The sequence below is a fragment of the Aethalodelphis obliquidens genome, unplaced genomic scaffold (genome assembly GCF_003676395.1).
Source record: "Aethalodelphis obliquidens isolate GAN/ISIS:26980383/991018 unplaced genomic scaffold, ASM367639v1 scaffold54, whole genome shotgun sequence".
NCBI lineage: Eukaryota > Metazoa > Chordata > Mammalia > Artiodactyla > Delphinidae > Aethalodelphis > Aethalodelphis obliquidens.
The window spans coordinates 7934030-7944625 of record NW_020837998.1 but is presented as its reverse complement, the minus strand read 5'-3'; the positions used below and the strand labels follow the sequence as shown (position 1 = coordinate 7944625).

General features: G+C 37.8%; 1 pseudogene; it reads left to right on the top strand.

The window, feature by feature from the left end:
• Positions 1-222: 222 nt before the first annotated feature.
• LOC113609091 (vigilin pseudogene) lies at positions 223-10091 on the top strand (annotated as a pseudogene).
• The last annotated feature ends 505 nt before the right edge of the window (positions 10092-10596 follow it).

Below are 10596 nucleotides of genomic sequence, written 5' to 3'. Positions count from 1 at the left end.
TGATTGTGGGGATTTAATCCACTTCTCCTGAGGCTTCAAGGAAAAATTTCCCTTTCTCTTCTTTTTTCACACAGCTCCTAGGGTTCAGCTTTGAATTTGGTCCTGTCTCTGCATGAAGGTCACCCTCTGGTGTCTGTTCTTTGCCCAGACAGGAGGGGGTTAAAGGAGTGACTGATTAAGGAGCTCTGGCTCACTCAGACTGGGGGGATGGAGAGGTACGGAATGCTGGGCCAGCCTGTGGCGGCAGATGCTCCCACGATGTTGCAACAGCCTGAGGTGTGCTGTGTGTTCTCCTGGAGAAGTTGTCCCTGGATCGCAGTATGCTGGCAGTGGCAGGCTGCACAGGCTCCCAGGAGGGTAAGTGTGGATAGTGATCTGCGCTTGCACACAGGATTCTTCGTGGCTGCAGCAGCAGTGTTAGCATTTGATGCCTGTCTCTGGTGTTCGTGCTGATAACCGTGACTCGTGCCTGTCTCTGAAGCTCGTTTTGGTGGTGCTCTGAATCTTCTCTCCTCACACACCCTAAAACATTGGTCTCTTGCCTCTTAGGCAGTTCCAAATGCTTTCCCTGGACTTCCTTCTGGTTAGCTGTGGTGCACTAGCCCCCTTTCAGGTTGTGTTCATGCAGCCAACCCCAGTCTTCTCCCTGGGATCTGACCTCCAAAGCCCAAGTCTCAACTCCCAACTGCCCCCACCCCCATCCCCCGCCCCACCAGGTGAGCAGACAAGCCTCTCAGACTGGTGAGTGCTGGTTGGCACTGATCTTCCGTGCGAGAATCTCTCCACTTTGCTCTCTGCACCCCAGTTGCTGGGCCTTCCTCTGTGGCTCTGAAGCTTCCCACTCACCCACCCCCCAGTGAAAAGGTTTCCTAGTGTGTGGAAACTTTTCCTCCTTCACAGCTCCCTTCCAGAGGTGCAGGTCCCATCCCTATTATTTTATTTCTGTTTTTCCCTTTTTCTTTTGCCTTACCCAGGTATGTGGGGCGTTTCTTGCCTTTTGGGAAGTCTGAGGTCTTCTGCCAGCGTTCAGTAAGTGTTCTGTAGGAGTTGTTCCACATGTAGATATATTTTTGATGTATTTGTTGGGAGGAAGTGATCTCCATGTCTTACTCCTCTGTCATCTTGAAGGCACTCCTGTATTGATTTTTAAGTGCCTTTTTATGTTCAATAGAATATGCTTTTGCTGTATTTTATTGTTTTATTTTTTCTGCTTGTCATTTGAATTATTAGCCATAAAACATAATTTTTAGTTCTTGGAGCATGACACACCCTACTAGGCAATGAAAATACAGCAATGAACAAACAAATTCTTGAAATCAAGGAACTTACATCCGAATGTGTGTGTATGTGTGTGTGTGTGTGTGTGTGTGTGTGTGTGTGTGTATTAGGAAGCATAGCGATAAACCCTAACTGTGTCACTGAAGTAAATAAAATAGTAAAGAAAAGAGCAAAGTGATAGAGTGAAGAGTTTATTTAGTTAGGTCCGGCAGAGAAGTCATCTTTTAGGAGATATTTGAGTTAAGATGATGTTTGAAGTGAATGATAAGAGGAGGAAAGTACAGGAGACTTGGAAATAGGAGATTTGCAAATGGAGGAACTAGCAAATGGTAAGGCTTTGAAGAATAATTGCACAAGACATGGCCAAACAACAGATGGACCAATGTAGCAGTAACATAATAGAAACATGACTGGTAGATGAGACAATTGAGGTTGAAAGGGATTGTGTCCTAAAGGATTTAAAAGGTCAAAAAGAATTAGATAAAATGTCTTTTCATAGATAAAAATAATCAAGCATTGGTAATTTCATACAGTTTTACTTAATAGTTTTATTTTATTCTAATTGCAGTGGGAACCCACTCAACAGTATTAAGGACAAGAGTATGAGTTTATTGATGCTTTATCAACTTTTTGACTGTTATTTATCATTTTTTAAACATTTTTATTGAGATATAATTGATATATAACATTATGTATCATTTGGGTGATCAACATGTTGATTTGATACATTTGTATATTGCAATATAATTGCCACAGTGATGTTAGCTAACACCTCTAACATGTCATGTAATTATCATTTTTTTTGTGGTGGGAACAAGTAAGATATAGTCTCTTAGGAACTATGGAGTTTATAATACAGTATTGCCTATATCACTATGCTGTGCATTAGACTCCAGGGTTTATTTATCTAGTAGTTCCAAGTTTGTACCCTTAAACAACAGATCCCCAATTCCTCCACCCCCAGCCTCTGGTAACAAATATTGTGCTCTGTTTTTACAAGTTCAGCTTAAGTTTCCACATATAAGTGAGACCATATAGTATTTGTCTTTCTCTGTCTGACTTGTCTCACATAGCATCTTTAGAGTCAAAGTGAGTATCTGGTAAACAGCATACAATGTGCTCTTGCTTTAAAAAATAAATCCAGCCAGCCATTCTGTGGCTTTTGATTGTTAAATTATACCCATTTACACTAAGAGAAATTATTGATATGTAAGGACTTACCAATGCCATCAATTACTTTCTGGATGTTTTGTATCCATTGTTTCTTTTTCCTTCTGTTTCTGCCCACCTCTGTAAAATGGTGATTTTCATATTAGTATGCTCTGTTTCCCTTTTCTTTATCATTTGTTCATTTACTCTAAGATCTTGCTTTGTAGTTACCATGAGGCTTACATAAAATATTTCATAGAGAAAACAGTCAATTTCAAGGTGATAGCAGCTTAATCTTGATCACTTACACAAACTTCGTTCTTTTACTCCCTGTCTTTTATTTTTGATGTCACAATTTACCTCCTTTTATATTGTATATTTGTTAACAAATTATAGTAGCTATAATTATTTTTAATAGTCTTCTCCTTTAACTTTTATATTATAGTTAAGTGGTTAACACAAAATCCTATTAAAAGTTGCAGTTTTCTAAGTGTGACTGTATATTTAACTTTACCAATGTTTTATATACTTTCAAGTGTTTTCATGTCACTGAGTAGTGCCATTTTGTTTAAGCTTATAGAAATCCTTTTAGCATTTCTTCAAAGGCAGGCCTTGTAGTAATAAATGCTGTCAGATTTTTGGCAAGAAAAGTCTTCATTTTTCCTTCAGATCTGAAGGATAACTTTACTAGATAGAACATTCTTGGTTTTCAAATTTTTCATTCAACACTTTAAATATGTTATTACACTCTCCCCTGGCCTGTAGTGTTTCTGCTGAGAAATCTGCTGATTGCCTAATGGAGGTTTCTTTTTAAAGAGTTACAATTTCCCCCCACTTGGCTCCTTTTAGGATTCTCTATCTTTGATTTTTCGCAGTTTCATCTAATGTGTCTTGGAGAATGTACTATTGCACTGAGATAATAGAATTATCTATTGACTTTGTCAACTTGGACTTTCAAGTCTCACTCCGGGTTTGGGAAATTCTCAGCTATTATTTCTTTAAATAAAGTTTCTGCCCCTTTCTCCCTCTCTTCTCCTTTTGGGATCCTGATTACTCTAATTATTGTCTCTTGATGGAATCACATAAATCACTTAGGCTTTTATTGTTGTTCTTTCCCCATTCATTTCTGTTGTTGCTCAACTTTGACTGGGTTGTTTCAAAATTCCTGTCCTTTAGCTCACTTCCATTCTTTCAATTCTTTCTTCCATTTGCTTTACTCTGATACAGATGCTCTCTATTACATTTCTCATTTAATTCATTGAATTCTTCAGCTCCACAATTTCTGTTTGGTTCTTATTACATTTTCTATGTCTTCAGTAAATATTTTGTTTATGTATTTTTTCCTGATTTCATTGAATTGTTTTTCTGAGTTTTCTTGTAGCTCACTGGGTTTCTTCAAAACAGCTAATTTGAATTCTTTATAAGCTAAATTGCAAAAATCTGCCATTGAGATCAGTTATTGGAGATTCATTGTTATCTTTCAGTGATGATATGTGTCCTTTATTTTCTTGTTCCTGAGAAACCTCTCTTATTTCCCAGAAGGTGGTGTTATAGCTCAAGTTTGTGGTTTCTCCCTTGCCCACAATCCTGGTCTGTTTTTCTGATAGCACTTTTTACCAGACTTGCTTTCACCATTGCACTTGGGAGCATGTGGCCAGAGTGGGAAGAGGTGTGAGTTTAGCATTTGCATTATTAGGGATGCCTGCAAACCTGTTGAGGAGATCTTCAGGACAGGTACTCCCAGAGTCTCCTGGGTGGACCTCCTGTTAAAGTCCTGAGCACAGTCAGCAGGAACTATGTCACTTTAATGCACTTTGATATTCACTGACTTTTTCCCAATCTTCTTCCTCCTCCCAACCATGGAGCTTCTGCCTTAGTACTCTGAGTTCTGCTGGAAAGAAATGTGTTTCTCCAGCAGCATCCTGCACTAGTGGGATAGCTGAGCAATGTGTGCTCTCCTTTCTTCTCACAGAAGAGGTTAAAGTTGCCAGATATTTCAGCCCTGTGCAGTGTTGCCTTGGGGGAGGGTGACACTGGGAAAATTCCTGATACCATCTCCACTGTGACCAAACAGGATTTTTTTTGTTTTTTGCTCCAGTGACATGTTGGAATTTCCACCCCAGGAAGCCTGGACTTTTGCAAAATCTCTCTCATCTGTAGGTATCTGACCAGGTCAGCACTCTCCATGGTTTGTTTGTTTGTTTGTTTGTTTTTTTGACTGTGGTGAGAGGGGTTGAGGCAGGTTTGCTGGCTCTTCTAGTTCCACAGCCCATACCGATATCTGTCTACCTCCTACCAGATGCACAGCTGGGTGAGACTCCTTCCATATCCCTTGGTATACTGTGCTGGATCCCACAACTCCCACAAAGGTGTTTTTGTCCGTGGATGGATGTTTAATTCATTGTTTAAAAAGGGAGACAAAAAGGAAGAATGTTTTATACCACAATGATGCTGACATCACCTCTTATTTGAATGTTTTGTAGAAAATAGGTAATAAGAAGCCAAGAGTAGGAGTGGTATAGCAATTCAATACTTGTTACAGTATTGACATGCTGGCTTAAACTAAGAATGTAGAATGGAAATGATGAGAATAGGTCAGACTTAGATTAACAAGAATGTTCTTACTTTACATGTGTTATGTGAAAGAAAGTGAGAAGTCAAAGATGATGCCAAGTACTTGGCCTGAGAAATAGGAGAAAACCCTGGGGACATTTTCTGAGTTTCAGAATATTCCAAGAAGAGAAAGTCTGGGGACAAAATCAAGAGTTCACTTGATATATTACATTTGAAAGGACTATTAGACATTCAAGTGATGATATGAAGAAGGTTTATGCATAAACACATTGCATTTCAGGGTTGGAGTAGTAGATTTGAGGATCATCAGTCTGTCAATGATATTCAGTGTTATGAGTGTAAACTACATCACATATGGAAAAAATATAGACAAAGAAAGGAGTCCAAAAGAGCATCCTGTAACACTTGGGTATATAGAGTCCCAGTGGAGGTCTTGGAGCCAGGAAAGAAGATTGAGTTACAAGAGTCATTAAGGTAAAAGTAAATAGAATTGAAGCATTTTTGAGCAATTAAAAGGAATATACTACTGATATATGCTATAACATGGTTGAATCCAAAAACCGGATTGTAAAGGCAAAGAATCAAGGTACAAAAGACCCTCTTATACTGTTTGATAATATTTTTATTTAATGTCCAGGAAATGCAAGTTTATAGAGGAAAAATAAATAAATTAGTTTTGCCTGGGTGTGGAAACAGGATTACCTGCAAATGAGCATGAGGAAGCTCTTTCGGGTGATGGAAATGTTCTTAGCCTGGGTTGTTGTGATGGCTGTACAGCACTGTAAATTAACTAAAAATCATTAAATTGTATCCATAGACTATGTGAATTTTATAGTATATAAATTATTCTTCAAAAAGCTATTAAGAAAATAAGGAAACCCTGTAAATATGGTATTATTGAAGACTAGAGAATTATATTTTTCCAAAAATAATTTGCAGTCAATAGTGCCAAAGGTCAAAAAATGATGGCACTGGGTAAGGCAAAAATGAGGTTTGAGATGACTCTGATAAGAATAATCAAAAGATATATTTCTCTTCTTTAACAAAATGGTGGCTGTTTCCTCACAGTCCCTGTAATTTGAACCTTATCTTGGTACTCTCATAACAGTAGAATAGATGAACCTTGGACATTTTTATGAGTTCTATAAATATTAGGATTTCAATTTTTATTGATTTGAGTTTATAGATTAATTTGGAAAGGAATTATGTCTTTAAAATATTTATTTTTCCCACACAGTAATATGCAAAAAGGCAGCTACAGGATGAATTTTCTGGCTACTGACCATGTAGCTGCAACACCTCTAAATAATTAAAAATCAACTATGAATTACAAAGAAAATTTAACAGCACCCAAGTAGATACATTCAAAAAGATAATGATGTTACTGCTTTAAATTCAGAAGAGGATCTTGACACGCCAAACTCCAAAGATAAATTCACTGAACTTCTAGAGAAAACAAGTTGGTTGGAAAATGCTCAGGAGCCTGCTGCATCCTCAAACAATAATAGTCAACTTATCATGGCATCAGTCATCACTCAAGGTTTTATGTGCCTCTGGAGGAGAAACACTATGTGAATCTGTTTGAGGAAGGTACACAAGCAAAATTCTATCTAGACTTCATGCAAAGAACTGGTGCCAACCTAGAAATAACTTTTGTCAAAAACCAATGCCTCTACATTATAGTCTCTGGTAAGCCAGAATCTGTCACGAAAGCTCAGAAGGAGATTTTTGTATGTTTTAAGAAACAAGTTTTAACTACAGCTTCCATTCCCAAAGAACATTTTTGCTTTGCTAGTCTTGCTAGGCAAGACTGGTGAAAAACTGCAAGACCTAGAACAAAAAGCTGCAACCAACATTCAGACCTTATGCCCAGTTAACCACAGCACCTGGATCAATACTATTGGCACCAAAGAGATCATGAAAAAGGCTCCACATGAAGTCTTACTTATGTCTACTGAACAAGACAAGTGTGCTGAAGAAAGGTTAGATGTGGGAAAAGCATTTCATCCTTTCATTGCTGGACCATCCAATAAAACTTTTGACAGAATCCTACAGGAAATGGAGGACCATATCCACATCTCACCATCTAGTGCCAATCAGATACAAATAAGCTTTCCTGGAAAAAAGCAACAACTAGATCAGGATCAGGCTTGTGTAAAGAAGATTTTTGACAATACTACAGAGAAAACCACATCCATAGATGTGGAGAGGAAGTTGCAGCACAAATGTACATAGGTCCCCAAAATAATTCCGTCCAGGAGATCCTGGAAAGAACTGGAGTTTCAATAGAGATCTCACCCTCACAGAGCATGTCAGATTCTGTGACATATCAATGTAAGCCTGAAAGTTTAAGGAAGGCATTTACTGAAGCCTACTCAAATACCAAAGTTTACACTCTTTCCTCTATCTCTGTACCTTCCTGGCTTCACAGATTTGTTATTGGTAAGAAAGGTTATAATATATCTACAATTACTTAGAACATGCCAAAAGTTCACATAAATTTTACTGGAGAAGATAAAATTACAATAGAAGGGCTGACAGAAGATGTTAATTATGCTAAAGAACAAATTGAGGTCATAGTAAAAGATCTTATTAACAGGATGGATTATGCAGAGATTAATGTTGACTATAAGTTTCACAAACTCCTGACAAGGAAGAAAGGTGTTATCATAAATGGGATTAAAGAAAGGAATAAAGTTTCTGTGCTAATCTCACCTGAAAATGCAAAGAATAACTAGATCAGCATTGAGAGGGAACCTCAGGGTGCCCAACAGGCCAAGAAAGAACTTCTTGAACTTGCTTCTCATTTAGAAAATGAGCACAATGACTTAATCATTGAGCAAAGATTTCACCACGCAATCATTGGGCAGAAAGGTAAATGGATACATGACATCCGTAAGAAGTTTCCAGAGGTTTTAATTACTTTTCCTGACCCAGCACACAAAAAAGTGACATTGTCCAAATTAGAGGACCAAGAAATGAATTAGAAAAATGTACGTAATATTTGGAGAATGTGGTGACAGACATTGTAGAAAGTACCTATTCCATAACTATTCTCATCTTCAAAAGGCTTCACAAAAATATCATTGGAAAAGGAGGTGCAAACATCAAAGAAATCTGTGCAGCAAGCAACACCAAAATTAATCTTTCATTAGCAAATAGCGACTCAGAAAATATTGTCATCAGTGGAAAGCCAGCAAACTGTGAAGTGGCTCGTGATTTGATTCTTTCAATTCAGAAAGATATAGCCAATATTTCAGAACTAGAAATTTCTATTCCTTCCAATCTACACAAATCCTTTATTGACTCTAAAGACAGTTTGATTGATGCAGTCACAGAAGAATGTGGAAGTATCCATATCCACTTTCCAAAAAACAACTCGGGACTTCAAAGAGTCATTATTAGGGGACCTGACCAAAATGTGAAGGTGGCCAAGAAAAAGCTGCTGCAACTAGTAGAAGAGCAAACCAAGAGTTATTCTGTGGTCCTCCATTTCAAGCCAGAGTATCATAAATTCCTCATGAGTAAAAATGGAGGCAATGTTCCCAAAGTCTGTGAAGAGACTAGAGCATGTATCATTTTCCCTATCCCTGAGGACAAGGATCAAGTCTTGTTAGCTATTATAGGGACAGAGAAGTCTGTCAAAGATGCACAAAAGAAACTAGATGGTTTAATTACAAATCTAGATAATGTGGTAGAGGACAACATACTGATAAATCCCATGTATCACCAGCACTTTTTTTATGCAAAGGGGCCAGGTGTTACAGGAGATGACTGAGGAGTATGGTGGTGTAATTATTAACTTTTCATGTTCAGGAAAACAGAGTAACAAAGTCACAATCAAAGGAGCAAAGCCTTGTGTAGAAGCAGTCAATAAACATATTCAAGAGGTTAATGGGGATTTGGACAATGAAGTAGCAACAGAATGTGTTATTCCCCAGAAGTTCCCTCAGTTTTTCATGGGACCAATATGTTCTCGGATCAGACAAATCACTAGAGATTATAGCGTTCAAATCAAATTCCCAGAGAGAGAGGAGATTTCACTTACCAATAAACAGCCAGCTGTTCTAGAAAATAAGGAAAGGGAAAAGAGCACTACAGGAGCTGCTTCTATTTCCCCAACAAAATGTGACACCATATTTATCTCAGGCCAAAAGGAAAAGTGTGAAGCAGCCATGGAAGCGCTTAAGGCTTTAATTCCTGTCACTGCTGAAGTAGATGCGCCCTTTGATCTACATCGTTACATCATTGGTCAGAAAGGAAGTAGGATACACAAGATAATGGATGAGTTTGAAGTTAATATACAGGTATCAGCACTTGAATTAGAGTCTGATATCATTTCCATCACTGGCCTTGCTGCAAATGTAGAACAAGCCAAGGCTAGATTACAAGAACAAGTCAAAGCTTTACAAACTGAAATAGATGATCGATCATTAAGAAATTTCAGACTCAAGTTCACATTAGACCCCAAATAGTACCCCAAGATCATTGGTCAGAAGGGGTTAGTTATTGCTCAAATTGGTTTAGAGCATAAAGTTACTATCCATTTTCCAAGTAAAGGGAGCAATGAGATACAAGACGAAATCACAAACATTGGATATAAAAATAACACCATAGCCGCTCGGGATACAATAATGGAAATGGTGCAAAAGTTTGAAAAAACAGTTACTAAGCAAATTTCACTAAACTATCGTGTTCATGGCCACATTATTTGATCCCGTGGAAAAGCCATTCATAAAATCATGTATCAATTTCAGGTTGACATCTCTTTCCCTCCTAGAGGAGTCCAAGATGCAAACATCGTCACTGTGACTGGACTCCCTAATAAAGTCACAAAAGCAATTAATCACATCCTCAGTCTTGAGGAATATTTTCTGGCTGTTGTTCCAAAGCATGAGTTACAGAAGGAGCATATGAAGAAGGTCACTCTGTGTGATTTAGTCTATATTCCATCCAAGAGTTTTGCAGAAAAAGATGTTCCCTGTACTGCAAACACCATTCAAAAGATCCCTGACATGAACAGCTCTGAATATTTTCCAAGCTTGGATCCTCAAGTGGACTCTAAGACTCACCCTTGGAGATGCAAATAATGACCAAAACCCCGAAATTTTTTTCCAGCAAGCTTACTGAAAGATGTCAAAAATTATCTCTAAACAGACCCAACTTCTGGATCATTTGTACATTTCTTATACTTTGACTCCAATACATCTCTCCTAAAATCCTCCAAAATACGTTATAGTGAAAGTGAAGTGCTCAATTCTGTGTGAGTCCAGTAATTACCAATGTAGTGTCTAATTTCCACTCAGGACCTGCCTTTGAAATTTCATTTATGGGACAAACTTTCCATTGTTTTAAAGTTTTAAAAGTATTTCATTAAAATTTTAAACAACTACCACATGCTTCCTGAATTTCATGATCTGCTTAGCATGTCATTGTTCACTTAACTTTCATTATGAGAACTCAATAATGTGGCAAGGAGATTACATCTGTGTTATCGTCCCAAGGCATAAAGTTTGACTTCACAAAAGCTAAAACTGATTGTTTTAGTTTTTAGCACTGATTAGTGCTAAAAAAATAGCACTGATTATGCTATTT